Source organism: Mustela putorius, unplaced genomic scaffold (genome assembly GCF_011764305.1).
Source record: "Mustela putorius furo isolate JIRA1106 unplaced genomic scaffold, ASM1176430v1.1 tig00000460_pilon_pilon_pilon, whole genome shotgun sequence".
NCBI classification, from domain to species: domain Eukaryota; kingdom Metazoa; phylum Chordata; class Mammalia; order Carnivora; family Mustelidae; genus Mustela; species Mustela putorius.
Window position 1 is genome coordinate 14,965,353 of NW_025421389.1, and position 23,185 is coordinate 14,988,537.

Here is a 23,185-nt window from a genome sequence, read left to right on the forward strand (position 1 = left end):
CCTGTGTGACTCTGAAGGAAATCCTTTGCCAGCCCCAGGGGTGACTAAACCTCACCCAAGGAGCCACTCAGCACCATCAGCTGCACCCTTGAAAGCCTCTTTCCTTTTTGTATTTATGTAACTGGATTTATGGCCCTAGCAACTTAAGTCCATTCATCTCTCCGGCCACTTCCTCCTCCCTCTCCTCTCCACCCCCTTGTCCAAAGTACCAGACTGCAAAATTATCACAAATTGTCCCCAGTGCTTCTGAAAGGATGACAGGCCTTTACCAATGCACCAAGGAAACAATATCAAGAAGTTGACTCCATCCCCTGTAAAGAAAGGCGGTCAGATCTTCCAGTAAGTACCAACTCCCCAGCTGGTGCTGAAAAAGAAGGATGAGACTTTCCTCCCCAGCTCACAGCTGCTATCCATGAGGACCTTCCAGAAATCAGACTCAGGTAAGCCATCCATGTGACCATCACCAGGTACCCCCGGATACTATTAAGGTCCTAGCCAGGGCTTCAGGAAGAATAGGGAAGGGATGCCTGTTGTTTTCTAAAGGCTTCTCCTGAAAGCTATGCCCTTAAGGAGCATGATGGTGGGTCGGGGGCTAGAGGGTGTGTGGGAATGGCATCCCCTCCGCTCTGTGACGCAGCCTGGATGGGAAACTCAGATGGGAGCAAAACTCCCCAGTGGGATTTTTCTGGTGCCCACTGTCTTCTTCTCACCTTGTTCTGCCCTTGCCAGGGACAGAAAATGAGCCCCCAGGGATGGAGGGCTTAGCTAACTCTTTGCTTAGAGAGGGCCTCATCTGAGAGATGATACACAAGGTTGCCCTCCGAGACCCCCAGCATAGGTTACACTCCCTGTTTATGCTCTTGTGCCTTTCCAGACTTCTCTATGACTCATATCATGGTTTCAGTAATGGCCTACAGAACTCCAATGCCCCCCCAACCCCGCCACGGGCTGGTCTAGTTCACAGTCATATCCGCAGGACTCTGCAGGCTCTAGGCACATAGAAGGTGCTCGATAAAAATCTATCAGATGAAGACTGGTTTGGGCTGATGGGACCTGGCAGAGGCCAACCCCTACACCAGGCCCTAGACGGCCCCTGAGCTGGGTTGGATGGGGAAGCACAAGTGAGAACAAAGACACACAGTAGGCATGGAATTCAGGTTCGGCAACTCTCTGCCAGACTCTGGAAACCACCAAGAGGGAACAGTTCATGCCCTGGCCATGGGTAGCATGGCAGGCCATCCTGCCCACTTTTGATTACTTAAAACACGGCTGTCATCACTCTATGAGTAGGTCTGAGAGGAGGTGTGTATCGGCGTGAATGCTTCGCTCTAAACTAACAAGAAACATAGAATCTTTGCCAACCAATTTTCTCCCCCACATATTACATGTGAGGCACTGTGTGGGCGCTTTCATTTATGTTTATGAAACAGGCACAACACATCCACATACATTAACTCATTTGGTCCTTTCCACAGCCCTGACAGGATGCATTATCACCACCACTTAGCTGATGAGGAAAGTGGGGCCAGCTTTTAAGGTCACACAGTAAACATGATTGAGTCAAGGCTCAAACCCAGCCTTTGGCTTGTTCCACACTGTCCTGCCTCAGACACCCTTCCTGCCACACCACAAGCGCACTACCCATGACCTACCCGGCCGGGCCCAGCCCTAGATCTCACACTGAACTACACATGCACTGGAGCAGGGCCTGTGCGGGTAGGAGGGAGATGGAGAAAGTAAGCGGCCTGGAATCCAGAAACTACTCCGGAAACATGCAACTCCCTAGAGCAGACAGCACGCTGGGCTAGGAAGATTCCCCATCCAGAGTGACACCGAGCCAGCTCTGTGACCCTGAGCAGAGTCTCTCTCTTAACCTGCCCTGAGGCTTGCTTTCTTTCTTAGGTCCATGGTGATGACTAGATCAAAAGGTGAGAGCTCCCAGCACATGGTGAAGGAACCCCCAGTCTGTGGCTTTGCACAGCTACCCCAAAATCATGGGATTCAGGAAAAATTCTTCTTCTTCCATGATCTACAAGCTAGCTGTGGCAACCCATCTCCCTCCTCTACAGAAGAGTCCAGTTCTGCCATGCTCAGGCAGGGACGTCCACACCACGATTCTGTGCAAAAGAATGCCAAGGAAGTTCCCTTCCTCCTTGCCAGCAGCTAATGGCACTCCCCAGAGTACAGCCTGGGAACGAAGTTCTTCCATCTCCCCTTCCAGAGCCAATGGAGATGGCTTTGAAAAGTATTCCAGGAGACCAGATGTCCAGCTGGAAAGCGGCCTTCCTAGCAATTTGGAAGTCAGCAGGAGGTAGCCGTTCCCCCCCATCTCATTGTCACTAAGAGGCTCTAATGTATTGGGGTGCCTTACCAACGAGAGCTGTGCCAGTGTAAGGAACAAGTCACTTTCCCTGGGAACAGTCTCCAGGGATGGCTGGGGGAATCCCATCCAGCTCCTTGGCTTTCCTCCAGATCAAACACAAGTGAGGAGTGCCCCCAGGGGACTACTGCCCCACTGTGAGTCTGGCTCTCTGCTCCCAGAGCTGGGAGAGGGCATGGTGGGAGAGGGACTCTCCACATGGCAGCAGGGCAAGACCGCCACTTAAACACAGGCCATGGGAGAGCAGCACACTTGAGCTTCCATATTACTGGGCTCTCCTGCTTGATTTCTCTCCCTGTGGTCTCCCTGTAGACTAAAGATCTCAGAAGGCCTGCCTGCAGGAGCTCTTCCAGTCTCCACAACCAAACTGGTGAGGCCCAACAGCTGTTCCATCTACTCCTTTCCATTCCCCTCACCCAGAGTTAGACAGGTCCTACCAATAATGGGCTAAATGTCCCTTGGTGTCCCACTACCTTCTCCAGACACATGATGCCCAGGGGTCTGGACCACTCATTTTAGCATTTAGAGCCCATAGGGTCATAAATAGTAGATCCAGAAGGGGCTTTAAAAACCATCTCGTGTAACTTCCTCATTGTATAAAATGAGAGGCTAAGAACCAAAGATATTAAGAGACATGTCAAAGGTCACATAGCTTATCTCCAGCCTGACATGAATCTGTCTGGGCTCTGCAGTACGATCGTATAACTCCTGGAGAAAAAGGCCTGGATTCCAATGCAGCATGCTACCGGGCATTCATTAAACAGTGGGCTCAGCTCATGCTTGCTGCTGGACAGATGAATCACCAGGGAGGGCTCAGCAGTGAGAACAAGCACCTGTCACCACGGGGCCCTGCACATACCCAGGAGCCTCTCTGGGCCTCTCTGGGCCTCTGGCCTGGAACTGGAACCACAATCCACACTGAGTTTGGCCTCACCTGAGAAAGGGCAAGAACAATCCCGTACTCCCAAGGCTTAACATAGACCCGGGTACAGAGTATCACTCAGTGACAATGGGCTGTCAGAGCGAAAACAGATGAACCTCTGGGGGTGGGGCTCCCTCCCCCCGCTTCTACCACAGACCCACACTGCTACCCCTGATTCCACACGTAAACAGAGTTAGCAAGCCCTACGACCAATGAGCTCAATGTCCCTTAGTGTCTGTCAGGATTGCAAGTCAGAGGACCACAGTGTGAGCCTCCATTCTTATCACCCCTGGAGGCTTACAACTTGGGCTGCCTTGCACTCTGACACCCGTACCCACTGCCATCACTATACCCCCAACCTCTAAATCTACCCCCTCCCCCTGTGCTGGCCAGCCCAGCCCTGCCTGTAAGTGAAGGCTTGTAGAAGTAAAAATACCGATCATCATCTAGGTGTTGGTTTCCATAACAGCTGGTAGCTCTTCCCAGAGTTGGCCAAACAAAGATACGGGTAACAAAGACGATGGGTTCTGCTGGTTCCTTTAAAGAGATTCTCAGGAGAGGAATAAGTGGAGCTTGGGCCCAAGCAGCTCTCAGAACTCCAAGGTGCTTGCTTTGTCTCCAAGAGCCTAAAGAATGGAGCCCTGTTGTAAAAGTTAGACCTGGGCCACCCTATTTAATGTGAAGGTGGAGATATCCACCGTCCCTTCCTGGACCCCACCCCCATAGCCACTCTCTCAGCCCCAGCTCCTCTCACTGTCAAATGATATAAAAATGTCCATTCCAGCTGCTTCTTGAGGTTGAGAGGATTAAATGAGAGTGTGTCCGGGGAAGGGCTTTATTAGGAAAGAAAATTAATGTGTGCCATGAGCTTACCATGTGCCTAGCACTTTCAGATACTCTGTTCCAGAGTTTTCATAGCACTCCTATGTGCTTTGTATTATTATGTTCCTAACCATATCTCCAAGAAAACAGAGGCTCAGAGAGCTTAAGTGAGGTTCCAAAGACACAAAGCTTAGCAGTAGTAGAACCAGGGTGAGAACCCAGAATATGACTCCAAAGCTTGTGTTTCTTCTCCCAACACCACACTATCTTGACAAAAGAAGTGTTGCTCTTGATGAAGAGGCCAGTGAGTCTTCAGACAGAAAGTCTGCCCTCATGCCCACTGCTATTGCTAGGACCCATTCATTTGCCCAGGAAAGCCATCAGGCAAGTCAAAGCCAATACCCTCTGCTGTCTTGAGACCCAACAACACAAGGGCAATTCGGGGCCCAAGCCCTCCCAGTGTGTGCCTTTGCTGCGGGTGGTGGCTTGGTGGTTTCAATGACTGCGTAATCACAAAGCAATCGGGTTGGGAGGAAACAGAGATTCATGGAACTTTGGGCTGAAGGGGACCTGTGAGAACGAAGTCAAGTTCCTCATTGGATAAGTGAGGAAACTGACACCCAGAGGTCAGTCACTTGTTGAAAGTCACACAGCCAGGCAGGGGCCAGGTCTAGAGCAGAATCCACCATGCTCCAACTCCCAAGTTCAAATTGTTGTTCTCACCACCATCCCAACCACTCTGATGTGGGTCAGCTTCACAGACCCTGAGAGACCCAGGTATGGACTTAAAATCTCTACTCACTTAGCTTAGGAAAAGCAGGGATGGTGGGCAAGAGAGTTCTGTTGTAGTCAGGAATGGAATTAGTCAGTTTGCTTCATGCAGAGTCATTAACCTAAGTTCTACGCATTGAGAAGCCAACGGGAAAAATCCCTCAGTCACCAACCCAGGGAAGCCTAGATGGTATCCAGGAGGTAGTGGTGGCCCACTTGACTCCCTGATGTGCCTAGGGAGGAGCTGAACTTCTAACTCTAGTTCAGGTTGGCCCCCAGCAATCCCTATGAGCCCTGGGACCTGCAGGGTCTCGAGTTCCACCCTCCCCTTCCAGCCCTGCCTCGCCAGAGCTCACACCCACCCTTGCACTGACCCTATTGAGAGCTCTCCTCCACGCACTCAGCAGCACCCTATCCCACTTGTGCTTCCTTTGCTCCAACAGCTGATTTGTGCCCATTTTCGCGGCGCCACCATGCATCCGTGTGTCACCCCTTGGGTGTTTCTAGGTTGAGTGTGTCCACCCGCAAACTGCCCATTGCCTGAGGACAGAGTCTGTATGTCTACTTCCACCTTGGCCCTGGCGGGGGTCAGCATGCAGCGGGCAGCGCCAGGCCACAGTGTGACTGGCTGTCCAACAGCTGTTGATGGTGCCAGGGACCCGTGAAAGGCCCCAGGCCACGCACCCGGGGAAGTTGGGTAAGCCACCGACTGGATCCCCTGCCCAAAATAACATGGGGAGGGAGAGGAGCCTGATTGAGTCTCAGCTGTATGAGAGACACTTTACAAATGCTCTCTCCGCAATTCTTTGAGCTTCATACTTTTATTTCTCCCTTTATGGGTGGAAAAGCTAGATCACAAATGTTAAGTAACATGTCTAAATTCTTTCACTTAGAAACTAAGAGAGCTAGGTTCTCAGGACAGTTTTATCTGAGGCTAAGCCCATACTTGGCACTCTTTCCACAGCCGGCAAGCTCCTGGAAGACAGGGACATTGTGGCTACATCTTTTGTCCTGTTTGGTGTTGTGGCTTGTAGTCTCAATGTCTAGAACTGTACCAGGCTTACATACAGGAGACTTGCTATAACTATTTGCTGGACCAAGGAACAAAGGAATGAATGAAGACCATGCTGTCTCTCCCCGGCAGGACAGGAAAAGGACTTGTGAAGTCAGGTTCCTAGGCTTTATTTCCAGGAAACTTGGGCAACGATTTGTTCCTTCTCTCCAACCAGAAAAGTACCCAAAGAACCCAAAGTTCCTTCAAAGGCCACGTGGAGAATGGGTGGGTTTATTAGGCCTAGGATAGGACTGGGAGGGAGAGTATGAGCTGAACACAAAAGACCAGATCTTAATGAAGTGGGGGAATTTAAAAGTGTTCTCGGTGCTCTGTGACCCACTGATTCTGAGGCCGCTCGGGCGGATCTGACCTCTGCCAACCCTGGGGGTTCCCTCATCCCCCACTGGATTACCCCCACTGCCTTGCCTGAGCTGTACTGAAATTGGCCACATTCCTATTAAGCAGAGAAACTAGCAGTACCACCACCCACTCCAGCCCCATCCGAACCCTCAAAAGATCCTGCTCCGGGCCCCAGGGCCAGCTGCTTTTCTCCACATTCCAGCCAAAAATAATATGAGAACGAAGCTGTTTGGTGGAGACTTAATCTAATCTTCATTGCTTCAGTTTTAAAATATCCTGCCTGGTTTAGGGTTTCTTATTACACACAGGGATGTGTTTTTAGTGAGATAGGTCTTAGCAGAAACGGCCTTCTTGTAATTAGAAACCCAGTCAGGCAGGGCCTGCGGTGAGGCATCCAAGCCAAACAGCAGATCCCCCTGAAGACAGCACGTTTGCAGCAGCAGCTCTTCCTGAGCTGCCCGAGGGCTTGCTCCTCCCTTACTCCTGGGGGTTCTGGAAGGAGCGAAAGCTCCAGCTCTGGGAGAAGGACTGTGCCTTGGATAACAGCAAAACTGTTCTGGAAGGAGTGAAAGTTCCAGCTCTGGGAGAAGGACTGTACCTTGGATAACAGCAAAACTGTTGCTCCCTCTACCTCCACCCTGCGTCTCCCTGCTCTCACCCCCAATCAGAACGGAGACGACGATGTTGCTCAAGACCTCTGGAGGAGGATGTGTGGAGGAAAAAATTGCCCCAAGACGTCCCCACGGACGAGGGAGAATTAAAGGCAGGCATTCCACTGGAGCCACGTCTCCAGTATCAAGGCTAGCATTGAAATATCAGGCATGAGAAGCGGAGGAGACTCAAAGTACGGATACACTTTTGTGTAAGTGCTGGGTGTAACTTCTTGGGCTTTCTGGCCCAGAATCTGCTTTGATCTGCCAGCATGGAGACTGCTAAGTGAGGTTCAAGCTGCGGCTAGCTCCGGACCGGGCGCCCATCCCCCCAGCTTGACCAGATGTCACACACCAGTCCAAGCTCAGGCCTCTTCTTTCCGCTGGCACAAAGGGAAGGGGCTGGATGTCCAATAAGTCAGATTCTGTGTTTTATCGGATGCTTGGAAGCTCTTCCAGGTAGCACCACCGGGGAGAAGCCCCGCTCGTTCCCCCAACTTAACTGCCCCTCCTGATGAAGTGCAGGTGGGCTTGGGGATCGCAGTGGGATTTTCAAATTCTAGGATGTAAAGAAAAGCGGGCAATTGGCCCTTTCGCCCTCAGTCTCAGAACTCCTGAGAGTTTCGGGGGGAAAGGCTCTGGATCAGGCAGGGAAGGAAAACACAGGGAAGAATGTGACTGCTGCTCAGAAGCCTCTCTTCGTTTCCTTTATTATTTAGAGCACACCCTCGGTGGGAGTCAGGGAGTCATTCGAGATTCGCCCCTCCTGGCCTAACAAGGGATTCCTGTGATACATTCCACTTTACAGATGAAGAAACCGAGATCCAGAAGCTAGGGGACCCGCAGGAGTCATGCAGCCAGACAGTAACAAAGCAGAAAACCGCCACCCCCCCCCCCCATTTTCGGCTTAAACACTAGCTCAGCATGCTGACCTGCCAACCTTGATTATGTCCTTCCTCCCTTTCCCACCAGGTATTAGATTTAATTAAATTAGCAGATCCCCATCGCAACAAGCCTGGCCATGCAGCCTGGCCAGAACCCAGCCAGGGCAGCTACTCCCTCTGAATTCTGCTTCTCAATATAATTCAATCTTCAAGAAGTCACAGATCGCATGTGAAGTGTTTTTATACAAAGCATGGTGTGTTGGCTAGAACCAAGGCTGCCGGTGGCTCACGATGATTTCATTTTCCGTATAACTTCCTCTGCTTTTCCTCCGTGGCATCACTCCGCCCTCTCCACACTCCGATCTGCATCTTGTGTGATCCAGACACTTGGCTCCGCGTGCAATTGCATCACACGTTTATATATATCTTGCAGCATCGCAGTCCTTGTGCCACACAGCATCAGAAAAAGGAAAACTTATAACAGCATTTCTCACCTTCCCCGAACTAATTTAGAAAATGTGCTTTAAATTAAATAAATCAGGAACAAAAGTCTGAAATTGGAGATAGAATTTCGGGGGGGGGGCACTATTAGCAAGGAAATCTTGCAACATGTTGGAATCCTATAAATTTTATAGGTTGTTTCTTTAATAAAAACAAATTCAATTGCTAACAACACAGTATTATTAAGCCGCTAACGTTTAAAAATCTAATTTGGCCTGCTCTGCGGCTGTTTATGTTGCATTCACCCAGGGTAAGGAAGTCAGGTTGATGGGTTTGGTTTGGTTTCTAAACCAGGCTAATGGAGCCCCCTTTAAAACCCAGCCTTTTGCTTTCTAGGCATGCCTTGGTCCCTAATGAGTTACAGTCCCAGGTTGAAGATGGACATGGCAGACAGAAATTTAACACACACTCTGGTGCACCCATAAACATCAAGGCCAAGGGAGAGGAGGTATGTTTCCAGTTAAGTTAAAACTCCATGAATTCAGGATTCTCCACTCACAAGACAGTAATTCTCCTTATTTCATCACTAACTTACTTCAAATGTGTTTATACAATTTATTGCTACTGAACTTCCAGGCAACTGGTGTAGAGTTAATGAAACCCAGCTTGGAGAAGCTTTGAGCTTTGAACAACTAACCACAGTTTAAATGGTTATGACATGCGGTCAAAGCCACAGCCCAGCCCCACTGCAGTTTCTGTGTTAGGACCTAGTCAAAAACCTTGTCCTCTCACCTTTTGTGCCAAAGAGATTGAAAAGGGGAAAAGCGCTGAAAAATAGCCTTCCATGTTTCTTCTCAAGGTTCCCAGCCTTTCTCCCTGACATTTTAACACATCTGTCTTACTAAATGCAAGGCAAAGCCCCTCCCCCCAGCCACAAGTAAATATTTTAGTTGCAGCTTGAATTGGCAGCCATTTGAAATCCTGAAATCCAGTTGGAGTTTAATTGAACAGGGTCAGGCCTACATAAAGTGATGCTGAGACAGAGTGTAAGGGGCACTTAAAGTCAGACTCAGTGGAAGTCCAAAAGGCAGTATCAGACGGCACAGGTGACCCTGGACTGGGAAAGAAGTAAACTCCTCTTTCTGAATTACTTGGACATTGATTTTTTATTACTCCTCATTGTCACATGGCGTCCTCCCCCAAGCTCTGTCCATGTGGGAACTCCAGGAGCCTACTTCTTTTTAAACAGACCCATTTTGGAAGAGTAAAGGGGAGGTACTGGCCTTGCCACCGCAGCACATAAAAGCCCCTTTTGAAAGCAGTACTTTCATTAACTTAAAGCAATCTACAGACTTAAAAGCATGGCGCAGTAAACTCCCAGAAAGGATCATAAAACAGCCAGTCTCAAGTTGGGTACCCTTCAGTGCAATTTGCACGAGGCCTTTTACTGTGAGCAGTGGCTGGGCCCATCTCCCTCCAGTAACCCCCTGCCCCTTATTCTGAGCAGCTTCTCTTTCTCTGGGCTTTCATGCCTTTCGCGCTCACAAAGGGGAGGCGGTGACTGGGGAGTCTCCGTGGGGTCATGGCTCCCTCCCGCCCTCCGGCTCCCGGCAGGAGAGCTCACGAATGCCGAGCCTGCAAAAAAACAGCCTTGGAGCTCCACCGCCCGCCGGGCAGTAGCGAGGGCCTGGGCCCCGGCGGCCACTCGTTGATCTAGCGTCTTCTGAGTCCCGGAAGCGCCGACTGGCTGCCTGAGCGAGGGGTGCGAGGGGCGCGGAAGGCTGGGACCATGCGCTCACGATTGCAAAAAGGAAATTTCAAATCTTCCTCTCGTACAGACCCTTACACACTTCGCTTCCCTAGTTGGCCAGAGGGATAACCTCCCTCTCGGGTTGGGACTTCTCTCCCACCAGCCGAGCTAGGCCTGAGCCATGAGGATAGAGTGCAGTTGCGGGGTGCAGCTCCAGTGGGAGACCACGAGTCCAGGGACAGGAGGCGCCCTTCCCTCTCTCTAAGGCTGTGAGGCCTCTAGAAGGCCATAATGACAGGGTAGGAGAGAGGGCTAGGGGCTAGGGCTTTGCGTAATATAGCGTGTGTTTGAACACCATCATTTCCTCAGCTTTGGGGAAGGGAGGGTCGCCTAGATCTGCCTAAAATGTGAAGCTTTTGGCTTCCACCAGTTGGAGAGCACTCGAAATCCGAAAAGTCAACACGCTAGAGAAGTCCCGAGACAAGTGGGGGTGAGGGCAGAAGACCCAGAGCGCCCCCGTCTCCCAGGCTGAGCACCCAGGCCGCCTGGCTTATGGGCTCCCGGCCGCGCCGCGGGCGAAGGAAGCACAGGCAGCGCCTGCGGATCTAGAGCCGGCGGCTCCGACCAGGACGCTGGAGTTCGAGCCCGCCTTGCCCTCGGCCGCAGCCGGGACTCCCCGGGCGCGATGCGGCACCGCGCAGCTAGCGCCCCCTGAGCAGGCCTCGGTCCCTGTGGGCCACCCGTATCCGCCCGCCGCGCTGTGCCCGCAGCCCCCCAAGTGGCTTTCAGAGCCCGCAGAACCACCAAGGTCGGTCCTCGGATCCACTCCGAGTCCTGCGAGGCTGCCCTGTCGCTTCACCCAGACGTCTCTTCGATTTGTCCGCTTCCTGGAATCTTTCTCCTAGCACCGGGTCCAGCGCGCCTCAAGTCCTCTGCTCCAGATCCACTTTCGGGGAGAAGCAGCAGAAATTCGGGGCTTGCCTGCCATGGCTCGGATCAACTATTTTCATCGCCTGCCTAGATGTTTTTCCGCCCACGGAGCATGGGGAACCGCTCACGCGACCCTCCCCAAATTTAAATAACCTCAATCCCAATAAAAAGCCGCGATCCCGTGGCAAAATACTAGAAACACCACCCGTTCCGCCGAGTCCAGCCTCAGAGGTAACCCCAGGCCCCCAGCTCCTATCTCCTGCCCTCTGCTCTGGCCAGGGGTGTAGATCCGATCCCTAAGCTACTCAGTCCCGCTTCTGAAAACAGCCTGAATCCTACAACCCAAACTCGAGCGTGTCCCTAAAGCCCAGCCCTAATTCAGGGCTGCTGCACCACCACCAGCCAACCCCCCCACCCCGCCCCACTGCCATTCCTAGCCCGTGTCCCCACCGCTCAAGAACCCTGGGCTCTCTCGCCCAGAGCCCCCGGAAAAGACCTCCCGCTTCGCTCGTTTCTTCCTCGGGTTCGGGAGTCAGGAGAGTCCCGCTCGCCCAACCCGAAAGAAACGCAAACTTTGCGCGGCAGACTCGGGACTCTGCCCCATCCCCCCCAGCTCACGGCTCTTGGGAGCTTTCCGTCCCCCCTTTTACGAACTCGTGTCCTTGTTCTCGGGCCAGGAGGGCTCCCGATTCCCAAACCTCGCCTTGGGCCCCTCCGCCTCCCCGACCTCGCCAAAGACTCCCAACAATCCGCGGAAAGCCAGTTACCCTACAAATCGCTTCTCCCGGGGCGAGGGTCTCTGAGCGTGGCCCATGGGAGCCCGGTTGCCCTAACTCAGAGCTTGAGTTCCGCTGTCCCCACCGATCCGCCTGCAAAATCCCACTCGCCCTGGCTCCCCAGGCCGGGCGGGACGCGGCCGCGGCTCCTCCGCTCGGGTCACCCGGACTGAGGCTGGGGCTGCCCCTGCTCGCAGCCGCCCATAAGGCAGCTCCAGGCCTGTGGCGCCGAGCAAGCGCCCGCCCAAAGGGCGCCCGAAGCCGGGAGCAGGCGAACGTAGAGCCGGCCCGCGGTTCCCCGCCTCGCCCGCGGAGCGCCCAGCCCCGAGCCTTCTGCAGCCGGGCTCCGGCCCGCGCGCCCGTCCCTACTCTCGGGCCCCCCGGCTCTAGCGGCGCACCGCTCCCCGCCCGCCCGCTACGGTGTCTCGGGCCCGCGGCCGTCCGAGTACGCAACCCCGCTCCTCACACCCGCGGACAATGCGCGTTCGGCCACGGGCCCGAGCGGGGCGAGGCGGAGGCGGCGGCGGCGGCGGCGGCGGCGGCTGGGCTGCGCGCGGGCCGGGCCGGGGCTCGGGCGGGCCGCGCGGCTCCGGCCGCCTCCTTCCCCGGCCTCGGCGCCACTCGCGCTGCTTCGCTCCGCGCTCTCCCGGCGCTTCCCCAGCTTCTCTCTGCACGCTCCCGCCGTCCCTCTCTGCTCCCTGCCTCCCTCCTCCCTGCTGCCTCCCTCTCTCTCCTCCCTGCTGCCTCCCTCTCTCCCTCTCTCCTCCTTGCCCTGTCGCAATGAATAATACTCTGGCTTGGGGACTGGAATAAAACACACGCGCTCTGAGGCAGCCGCCCGCAGCAGCAGCAGCCGCCGCCGCCGCCGCCGCGCCGCCGCCGCCTGCAAAAGCGTCTCTGACATGGAAATGAATGACAGCTTACCTGATGCCAATCTTCATCAGACTGACACCGGCGTGACAACACAGCCTATACTTCCCAGCACTGCTCGGGACGTCAGCGGCACAGGGACCCGCCCCCCGGAGCCCCCCCCCCCCTCACACACCTCCCCTCGCCCCACTCCCCCTCTCTCCCCACCCCCCTCGCCCCCACCCACTCCCGGCCCGGCGCTTCCAAGTCGGAGCCGCAGCTGGAGTGTCTCCCTCTACTGGAGGCTTTTCTGAGACGTCGGCGCGGGCCCGCTCCTGCTGGCGGGAGGCAGAACCGCGCTGGAGAGGAAGCCGCGGACGGCGAGCCCGCCGCGGACCGCGGGACGCGGAGGACCCCCTCGGAACGGGGGACATCCACACCACCCCCACGCCACGTCCTCTCTGTACACCACCGAGGCCGACCGGCACCACCTCCTGGGCTCGGGGGATGGCGAGGAGGGGAAATTCCGTGCACCCCGAGAGAGCTCCCCCGAAATCATGAAACTTAAAGCTGGCGAGGAATCCTTCCCTCCGCCACCACTCCTTCTCCCCCCCACCCCCACCCCATTCCTGCCTGATGGCCTCATTTTTATGATTGCATTTGAATAATTCTCATTACCCTGGCCCCAGAAAAGGTGCTCAGATGACACTCTGGTTAGTTATTCCTATTCTCAAGAGCTTTTTCTGCTGTGGGCTTCCTGGGGCGTTTGGCTCACCGAGGGGGAGACTGTAATGGGGTGGGGCAGCAGGAGAGATAAAAGGGTGTAGAGGCTTTGTCAGTAAATCACCTCTTTGCAAATGCCTGGCAAGCCTAATTCTAAGCCACTGCTATTTTCATTTTAAAAACTCCCAGAGTTCTGGGGGTCGGGTGGTGTAATATAAAGGGAAGGACCAGCAGGGCTGTTTCAGCCTGGGCCTGCTAGGGTGGCTTCCTTCTACTTCAGGGAGGAAATTCACACGGGTGCCCTCTAAGAAGACCAGTGCAAGCTTGCATGGTCATACATGTGCTTTCTTTCATCCCGAAAATATTACAGTCCTACTAAGTGCCAGGCATAGGCACCCAGCCACCTACAGATGCAGGCTTGCTTGCTTCCACAACTTAGCACATGGCCCTCGGCATAAAGGGAAAAGAGAACCCCTTCCCCCTTTACATTCGCTGCTTGCTCCCCATAGAGGAGCCGGTTAAGCCACAGTCAGGCAGCGATTGATCCTCTGACCCCAGAGCAGGCAGGGGGCCTGGATAAAGCCTAGACAAAGACACTGATGTAAGCAAGGAAAGCAGAAAGTGAAACCCAAGCAGGCCAGGTTTTCAGTAAAGAATCTGACCCAAGAAGTTGAAGGCTGCCCCTTCCCTCTTTGCAGGCCTCTGGGTCGCTCTTCATCTGGCTCCATCCCAAGCACGGATGAGAGCTAGTAGCATTCCATGGCTCCGAGGAGGCAGCTGAGACCTTTTCCACATCCTATCCCAGATACACTAGGTGCTCTTTGTCCAGATTTCCCCAGTACCCCCCAAATTCAACCGCCAAAGTTGCTTGTGAAAGAAAGTCTTCACTGAGAGCCCTCTTTATAGATGGAGTTGAATGCTCTCACCTTCACGTGGAACCTCCAAAGACTTCACTAGGTGGATTTATGTCACCCCAGCCTCTGATCTGTGGTCAGAGACTCTGGCTGCTGACAGCATAATCGCTATTATATATTATACATTGTATAATAATATAATAATAATGAATGCACTTGCCCTTTTTATGTAGTACAGAAGCGGCCAGATTCTCCAACCCAGAGGCTGGAGGTCAGGCTGCCATAAACTCTCAGAGGAAGCCCTCTTCGGATGCAGGAGGGGGAGGGGAGATCCCTTTGCCCCTGCCCAGGACCCCTGGAGGGAAGGTTTTTTCTCTTTCTCAGGGCTCCTAGTGAGTTGCTAAAACCTGCAGAGTCAGAGGGGAGAATCGGGCTGAATGCAAATACTTAACCCCATCAGAGAGGTGTCAGTGAGCCATAAATAGGACTGCAGGCAACAGCCATGCATCACTGAGTCACACTTGTCATACCCCTCATTTCCTGAAATCTAGTTCTGTGCCCAACTCTTTCTTGATACAGATCCATTGCCATGAGCTGTTAATTTTTGGAGTCTTTTAAAATACCGTGATTCCTACTAATGCCCTTTTGGTGCCTTAAACTGTACATTGTAATTTAAAATAAATGTATCCTGCTTTCACTACATTTGTAATTTGCAAAAGCTTAAAAAATGATTACCTAAATGTAACCATCCTTCCCATAATCACTCGAAGTAAATGGCTGTCCTGCACACACTGGAAATTCAGCTGTGTGCCCAAGGTAAGATTGAAGAACAGAAGCAAAGAAATTCATGTCACAGTTCCTGTCCTCAAGGAGCTTTCTTTCTACTGAAGAAGGCAAAGCACCATTACATAAAACATTAAACGGTAATAATACAAGAATCCAACAGACGACCCGAGCTAGTGAATATTTACTGAACGCATGACTGAACAACACGTCAAATTCCAGGAGTTCCATATCTAAAGGTTGGCTCTGTCAGCAAGTCACGAAGGAACAGAGTGGAAATTAAGTCTGTAGAATGCACTTCGCATACTCTACAGTCTATCCACCATCATCCTTCTGAGGATAAAGAGGATGGAGAGGGGCACACATGTCATGTAGTCACCTGCACATCAACAAAAAAAAACATTGTGAGCAAACAGGAGTTCCTCCGAAACCCCATCATCACTCTTAAATGTTGGGTGTCCCTACAGCTTGGTTCTGGGCTCTTTTCTCACTCTGTCCACAAATGATTTGTTTTTAGGATAAGCAATTCACACCAGCGCAGATTGTCCCCTCTGAGCTACAGACATCTATAGTAAATGGCCTGCGTCCTGTCATTATCAGCCTGTGAATATAATTTAAACTTGTCTGTATTAGTCTGCTCAGGCCACCATAACAAAGTTCCACAAGACAAATGGCCCGAACAACAGACGTTTATTTTCTCACCATTCTGGAGACTGGAAGTCCAAGATCAAGGTGCTGCAAGGACTGGTTCCTGGTGACACTTTTCTTCCTGGCTTGCAGTGGCACCTTCTTGGTGTGTCCTTATATGGCCAGAGGGAGAAAGCAATTTCTGATGTCTTTCTCTTCTTTTAAGTGTACCATTCCTACTGGATTCGGACCCCCTCTTATGACTTCATTTAACTTTCACTACCTCCTTAAAGCCCCTATCTCCAAATATAGTCACAGTGGGAGTTAGAGCTTCAACATGTGAATCTTGTTCTGAATGGGGGTGCGGGGTGGGGGGGTACACAACTCAGTTCCACACACCAGTTCCCTCTATTCTCAAGTTAGTTATTTTTGGTCAATCTTGATTGTGAGTTTTTTGAGGATGGGAACAATACCTATTTCATCTTAGAATCCTTAGAACCTTGATCTAGTGCTTAGTCACAAAAATATTAAAAAGATACCTGTAAGTCGAATTGAATGGGACTCATTTCTCCATCACTGCTGCAGCCCAGTTGAGTGACTTATCACCAGTCACCTGTTATATGAATATTTTGATGATTCCCTAATTGGGTCTAATGCTACCAATATCCCCGGTACTTCCTATACTCTAACACCAGAGTGTTCTTCCTAAAACAAAGGTTGGATCACAACTTGGTATTCCCTCAAGAAACCATCGTCTATAAGACTTAGCTTAGGGGCGCCTGGGTGGCTCAGAGGGTTAGGACTCTGCCTTCGGCTCAGGTCATGATTTCAGGGTCCTGGGATCAAGCCCCGCATTAGGCTCTCTGCTCAGCGGTGAGCCTGATTCTCCCCTCTCTCTCTGCCTGCCTCTCTGCCTACTTGTGATCTCTGTCTGTCAAATAAATAAAATCTTTAAAAAAAAAAAAAAGACTTAGCTTAAAATGTTTATTGGACCTCCTAATTAAAAGAAGGGACTTGAATGCCACATTCTTTTTTAAAAATTTTTATTTATTTGACAGACAGAGATCACAAGTAGGCAGAGAGGCAGGCAGAGAGAAAGGGGGAAGCAGGCTCCCCACTAAACAGAAAGCCCAGTGTGGGGCTCAATCCCAGGACACTGAGATCATGACCCAAGCTGAAGGCAGAAGCTTTAACCCACTGAGCCACCCAGGCACCCCAAATGCCACATTCTTTAGCACAGCATCCAAGTTTCACCTCCTTATCTGGCCCTGATCTACCTTCCAGGCTTATCTGTATCCCTTCCTTCACCTCCCCATCATCACCTTCAGTGGCTCCCAGTGTTAGCCCATGGAATTCCTGCATAAGAACCTTTATGGAGCTGGGTTCCTGGTTTCAAATTCTTGGAGAAAGTTGATCTGGATAAGGGCCTAGGAATCTGTTTTAAAAGCTGCTGTATGAGGAGAATGAGAAGACAAGCAGCAGAACGGGGAAAAATATCTACAAAAGACACATCTGATAAAGGCCTGTTATCCAAAAAAATATAAAGAACTCATAAAATTCAACATTAAGTAAATGAACAACCCCATTTTAAAATGGGCAAAAGATCTGAACAGACAACTCACCAAAGAAGATAGAGACAGCAAGTAAGCACATAAAACAATTCTCTGCATCATTTGTCATTAGGGAACTGCAGAATAAAAGAATAAGGTATCACTAATGCCTATTAGAATGGCCAAAGTCCAAAACACCGACAACACCAAATGTTGGTGAGAACACGGAGCAGGAGGAACTCTCATTCATTGCTGGTGGGAATACAAAATGATAGAGCTACTTTGGAAGACACTGCAGCAGTTTCTTACAAAACTTAACATACTCTTACCATATACAGCAATTCTACTCCTTGGTATTTTCCCAAATGAATTTAAAACTTACACCCACACAAAAACCTGCACACAGATGTTTCCTGTATCTTTATTCATAATTACCAGATCTTGCAAGCAACCAAAATGTCCTTTAGTAGGTGAGTGGATAACTAAATTATTATATGTCCAGATAATGAGAATTATTCAGCACTAAAAAGTAATGAGCTACCAAGCCAGAAGAAGACATGGTGGGACCTTAAATGCATATCCCTCAGTGCAAGAAGTCAATCTGAAAAGGCTGTCTAATGTATGATTCCAACTTGTGACATTCCATAAAAAGCAAAACTACAGAGATGTAAAAGGATCAGTGGTTGCCGGGGTTGTGGGGCAGGGGAGGGGTGAAAAGGTAGAGCACAGAAGGTTTTTAGGGCAGCAAAGTACACTAGGATACCATAATGGTGGATACATGTCCTTATAAATTTGTCCAAATCCACAGGATGTACAGCACCAAGACTGAATCTTCATGTAAACTATGGACTATGGGTAATGATGCGTGGATATAAGTTTGTTCTTTATAACAAATATTCCACACTGGCAGGGGATGTTGGTACTGGGGGAGGCTGTGCATGGTACAAGGAAGGGGGCAGGAAGTACCTGGGAAATCTCTGTCCTTCTGCTCATTTTGCTCTGAACCAAAAATTGCCCTGAAAATACAAAGTTTATCGATTAAAAAGAAGAAAGCCCCACTGTAATGGAGAGCTCTGGACACTTCCATTCCAGCTAGCCCTGGTGCTCATGGAGGCGGGGACCATCGGTGCCCTCTCTGCCCTCCCTGTGCCTGCTCACACTCTTTCCTCAGCCTTGACTTTTAATTCCCTCCTTCCCTACCCACCAAGATCTCATGGGCTGTTAAGACTTAAGCTGAGGGGCGCCTGGGTGGCTCAGTGGGCTGAGCCTCTGCTTTCGGCTCAGGTCATGATCTCGGGGTCCTGAAATCGAGCCCCACATCGAGCTGTCTGCTCAGCGGGGAGCCTGCTTTCCCCTCTCTCTTTGCCTGCCTCTCTGCCTACTTGTGATCTTTCTGTCAAATAAATAAAATCTTTAAATAAAATAAAAAATACAAATGCTTGGGTTTATCCCAGCATTTCTGATTAAAAAAAAAAAAAAAAAAAAAAAAGACTTAAGCTGAAATACTACCTCTCTCCCAGAAGGTCTTTGCCCCCCACCACTACTACCCCGCAGAGAACGCCAGCTTTTAGAGTCACATGGAACTGGCTGGAATCTTCACTCTGTCACAAGATAGCCAGGTATCTGGGAAGTCACGGATACCCTCCAAGCCTCAGCTTCTGCCTTTAAGAAATGAGGATGATAATAGTATCCAGCTCATGAGCCCATGGAGATTAGATAAAATAATGAAGGCAGAGCTCAGCACAGTCCCCGGCACATGGGAGGCCCTCTAACAAATGGAGCCATTAGATTTAATAGCCCTTACCCAGGCCTCGGCAGCACTTGCCTGCGCCTTTATTATAGTGCTTATTTAATTGGCCTGAGGAAGGGAGATATTGTTTACTGAGAATGCTGTGACAGGCTCTGAGGCCTGGAAACACAGATAATGGGAGCAAAAAAAGGGAGGAAGGGGGTGCTTACTCTTCTCCTAAGGCCTCCTTCCTGACCCTGAAACCGGGGGTGGGGGGTGGGGGGTGGGGGGGTGAGGGGGGGGTGGGGGGGTGGCGAGAGGGCCAAGTGAGGAAGAGTCTGTTCCTGATGAAATGCATCAAGGCACACCCCTTAGAGACAAGCCGAGGGGCCTGTATGATGAGAAAGTGCATCTGCTAAAAGGTGGGGCTCCAGGATTCTGCTCTGAGCTGGAAGTTGGGATGTCTAGGCTCCTTGCCCATAGCTGATTCACTTTTTTGATCCGGAGAGAGCCTTTCCACTCCCCCATTTCACTCCCACCCTCTAGAGTATGGGGGATGCAACCTGTCCTCGGGCGCATGATAGGCAATTAATTGGGTCGTGTCTCTAACTGGCTTCTCTAATAGAGGAGCAATATAGCCTTCAAAAAAAAAAAAAAAAAATACAAACACCCAAATCCATCTTTCTCATGGTAGTGATGTACATACTGGAAGTTTCTTCAAGCACTGCCCCCCCCACCCCCCCCCCCCCACACACTCACTTTTTCACCCTCTCTCTCAAGGGAGCTCCCCAGCTCCAACTCCAGATGAGAGGCTCTGTGGGAAGCAGGAAAGGAAAGAGACGTGTTTTAAGCCATTCGGCAGCTCTTTTCAGTTTCTAGCAAGGGGTCCAGTACGAAAGCCACTGTGGTGACAAAAATGAGAAAGAGATTATTTAGACTATAAAATGCTATGATGATTTCTAAAAAGAACCACTTGTGGGAAATGGCATCCCAAGGGTTTGGCCACAGAAATTTGACAAAGTGAAGTACAAACCTGTGCCGCCCAACACACAGTAGCCACTAGCCAGAAGTAGCTGCTAAGCACTTGAAATGCAGCCGGTCCGAAGTGAGATGTGCTGCAAGTGTAATCATGGATTTAGAAGACTTAGTGTAAAAAAAAAAAAAAGAAAGAATGTAAAATATTTCATTAATAATTATTTTATATGTATCAGGTGTTGAGTTGATACTATTTTGGATACATTGAATTAAAATTAAGATAGGCTATTAAAAATCTTTTCACCTGTTTCTTTTATTTTTACTTTTTCTGTTTCTTTTAATGGGACTGCCAAAAAATTTTAAATTACTATGTGACTTGCATTCTATTGTTATTGAAGCTTCTCCTCTGGGCTTCCTTTTTTGTCTTGGTATAAACTATGTTTGGATGCTGTGGTCTTGACCATTTATCACAGATCACTCTGGCTCACCAGCTCTTCAATCTACTCTGCTTCCCAGCAGCACCACACAGGAGCTGCTGAGGGGTGATAGAGTGGGGGGAGACCAGCAGGACACCCAGCGCCTCCTCCCTCAGACTGTGGAAGGTTCTAGAGACACCTTTCCTCCACCCGCAGGGTTCTGTGGCCTTTTGAAATGTTTGTTTTCTCCAAAACTAAGAGGTCTTCCCCTTGAACACTTCTACTGCCTCATCCCCCATCTCCTCAGCCACCTCGTCACGCGCACAGTTGTCATCTCCTGCCATCACCGCGCTCACCCTCGGCTCTGTTCCCGTTCTTACCACCTCACCATCACCTCCTTTCGCAGAACTGCCCTGCCTCCTTCTGCTCATACTCTGCACCATCTCCTCCCCATCTCCAGGGATAAACCCTACCCGCATATGTGGCCTCTGATGCTGCTTCCAACCTCTAAGCCTCCCTGAGCTGGGGATTCTGCAAGGCCACGCTCCCAACTTCATTCTGGCAGCCAGACTTACAGCAGCCCGACTGCAGGGCTCAGAGAGCTGAGAACAACCCTGGAAAAGGGGGAGGCTACACTGCCTGCAGAAGCCGGTCCTGTCTTACCACACTGCATGGAGAGGGTGAGAAAGAGTGACCAAATGAAGGAAGAAGATAACCCAATGCAACCAGCATGGGGAGCATGGTTTGCTTAGCCAGAAGAACAAAACAAAGTGCCAACAATAATAGCAGCTGATATGTATTGAAGATTTGTCCAGTGCCAGACTCCAAGTTGAGTGTTCACAAGGCACTGCCGAATCACATTCCCATGGTGTCCACATGAGGCTGAGATAAGGGGAGGAACTTGTCACCAAGTAACAAGTGTGCGGACTCAGAGAGGCTGCCTCCAGGACCCACGCTCAGAACCAGTATGCTGCCCTGCTTCTTCATAAACATCGACGTTCACACTCTCCTGCACATGTTCCCTCTCCGGCTCACTCATTCAGCATGTGTACACTGATAGCCTCTAGAAATGTACCAGCTCGTGGACTCCTGTCCAGCGACTAGGCTGGCCAGGCACCTGCTAGGTCCTTGGGCTAGAGAGATGAGTAAAGCAAAAATCCCTGAACTCAGAGATCTCAGGTTTGCAAGGGAGATGCAGGAAAGCCGAACTCTGTCTTCAGATCACCCTGTTCTACAGGCAGACACACTGAGACCGGGCAGGAGTGGGAAGGATAAGGTGAAGCTCAAATCTCTCCTGCCTTTAATGGGGCAAGTAAGAGTCAGCTTGCATTGTCTAACCAAACCAGGGTTCATCATCCAGCTCCACCCTTCCCTGGTGATTTTGCAAACACACTGTGTCACTTCTTGGCCACAGGTCCTCCCGACAGACTCAGCATGCCTTCTTCTGCCTGCGTCCCCATTGGCTGTGATCACAATGCACAGCGGGAACGTCAACACTCAAGTCAAAACTCATCCATTGCAGAAACTTGGCTTAATTCAGGACACTCAAGTCCTGCTGAATCTGTGGGCTCCCATCTCCACTATAGTAGTATGCACCTGAATACTGCTTTGTACATTTGTACATGTTCTTAGACTTCAAATATTTATGCATTAGCTCCCCAACCAGATTTGGAAATCCTAAATGCAAGGACTATTTTTTTTTTTTTTTTAGTATCTTACCTTCCCAACTTCTAAGCATTTGTAGCCACCTCAGCCTATGTGGATTGCCTAATAAATGCTGATGGCTTGATCTCTTGTGCTCAGACGTAACTGTGTGTGTCTGTGTGCATGTGTGTATCTGTCTGTCTGTCTGTCTAAACTGGTATGTAGAGCAGGAGTGTTTGTGTGTACAAGAATCATAAAAGTATGTGTGAGTGAATTCTCCAGCGACTGCAGTCATGGAAGCTTAGGCACAGAGCAGCACAATCCGTCAATTTCCAGACGTTATCTCTCATGATAATTTCCTGCCAAATCTTTGAGTTGCAATTAAGAAAGTAGATAATTTGAAACATTTTCCTCCGCATGTTGAGATGGATTATAATCCTAATTTGATAAAGACTCTTAATGACTCATTAGCCACCCTTGGCTTCTCCTCAGGTCATCCCACTTCCCAGGCGCGGGGAGGCAGCAATGCTCAGGCCATTACGTGTTATTGCTTCAGCAGCTCTAAAACCAAAAGATACAACAAAGCCACTACAGCGCACCACAGTACCACAGCCCTTGAATTCTCTTTTCTTCAACCCCTAGATTTGAGTGTTGGATTTTCTTTTCCTGGTTCTGAACAAAGACTCTAATTTCCTGATAACCAAAATGCTCTCCCTGGTGTCTTTGCACACTGCCCAAGGTGGCATATATAAGGCATTGGAGGCTTCCCTGTGCATAGTGGCAGAGGGAGACCCTGATCTCAAACCTCTGGCCCCTACCCCCACCATGATTTGTTTCCTAGGAAGTGATCCCCAAGACCAAAGGGTAGGGTTCCTGGGAACAAGGACTATTTCAAGTTGTTTACAGATGATAACCACATAATAATCCCCTTTCTGCCCTGGCTGACCAGGGATCAGAAAGCACAGAACACATGGGCACCTGGGGGACTCAGTCGGTTAAATGTCTGCCTTCAGCTCAGATCATGATCCCAGGGTCCTGGGATCAAGCCCTCGCATCGCATCGGGCTCCCTGCTCAGTGGGGAGCCTGTGTCTCCCTCTCCCTCTGTCTTTCCTCCTGCTTATGCACTCTCTCTTTGTGTGTGTCAAATAAAGAAATAAAAGGAAAAAAAAAAAAAACACAGAAGGTCTTTGGGGAGGTTACCCCACCCATTCATTTCCTTCTCCCTTGGCAGAGAGGCACCTCTTCCAGCCCCAGGCGTAAATAATCAAATTCTTCACAGATTCATGGCTTCCCT

General features: G+C 50.7%; 1 protein-coding gene across 4 annotated transcripts in view; it reads right to left on the reverse strand.

Annotated features, from left to right (window-relative positions):
- Nucleotides 1-12,760, reverse strand: part of PKNOX2 (PBX/knotted 1 homeobox 2) — a 252,099-nt gene extending 239,339 nt beyond the window's left edge. For 3 of the 4 annotated variants that reach the window (XM_045080383.1, XM_045080382.1, XM_045080380.1), the window contains exon 1: nt 12,665-12,760. The gene's annotated coding sequence lies outside the window, so the exon portion shown is untranslated. The remainder of the gene's footprint in view (nt 1-12,664) is intronic. The other variant, XM_045080381.1, reaches the window with a different exon arrangement.
- Between the last annotated feature and the right edge of the window lie 10,425 nt (nt 12,761-23,185).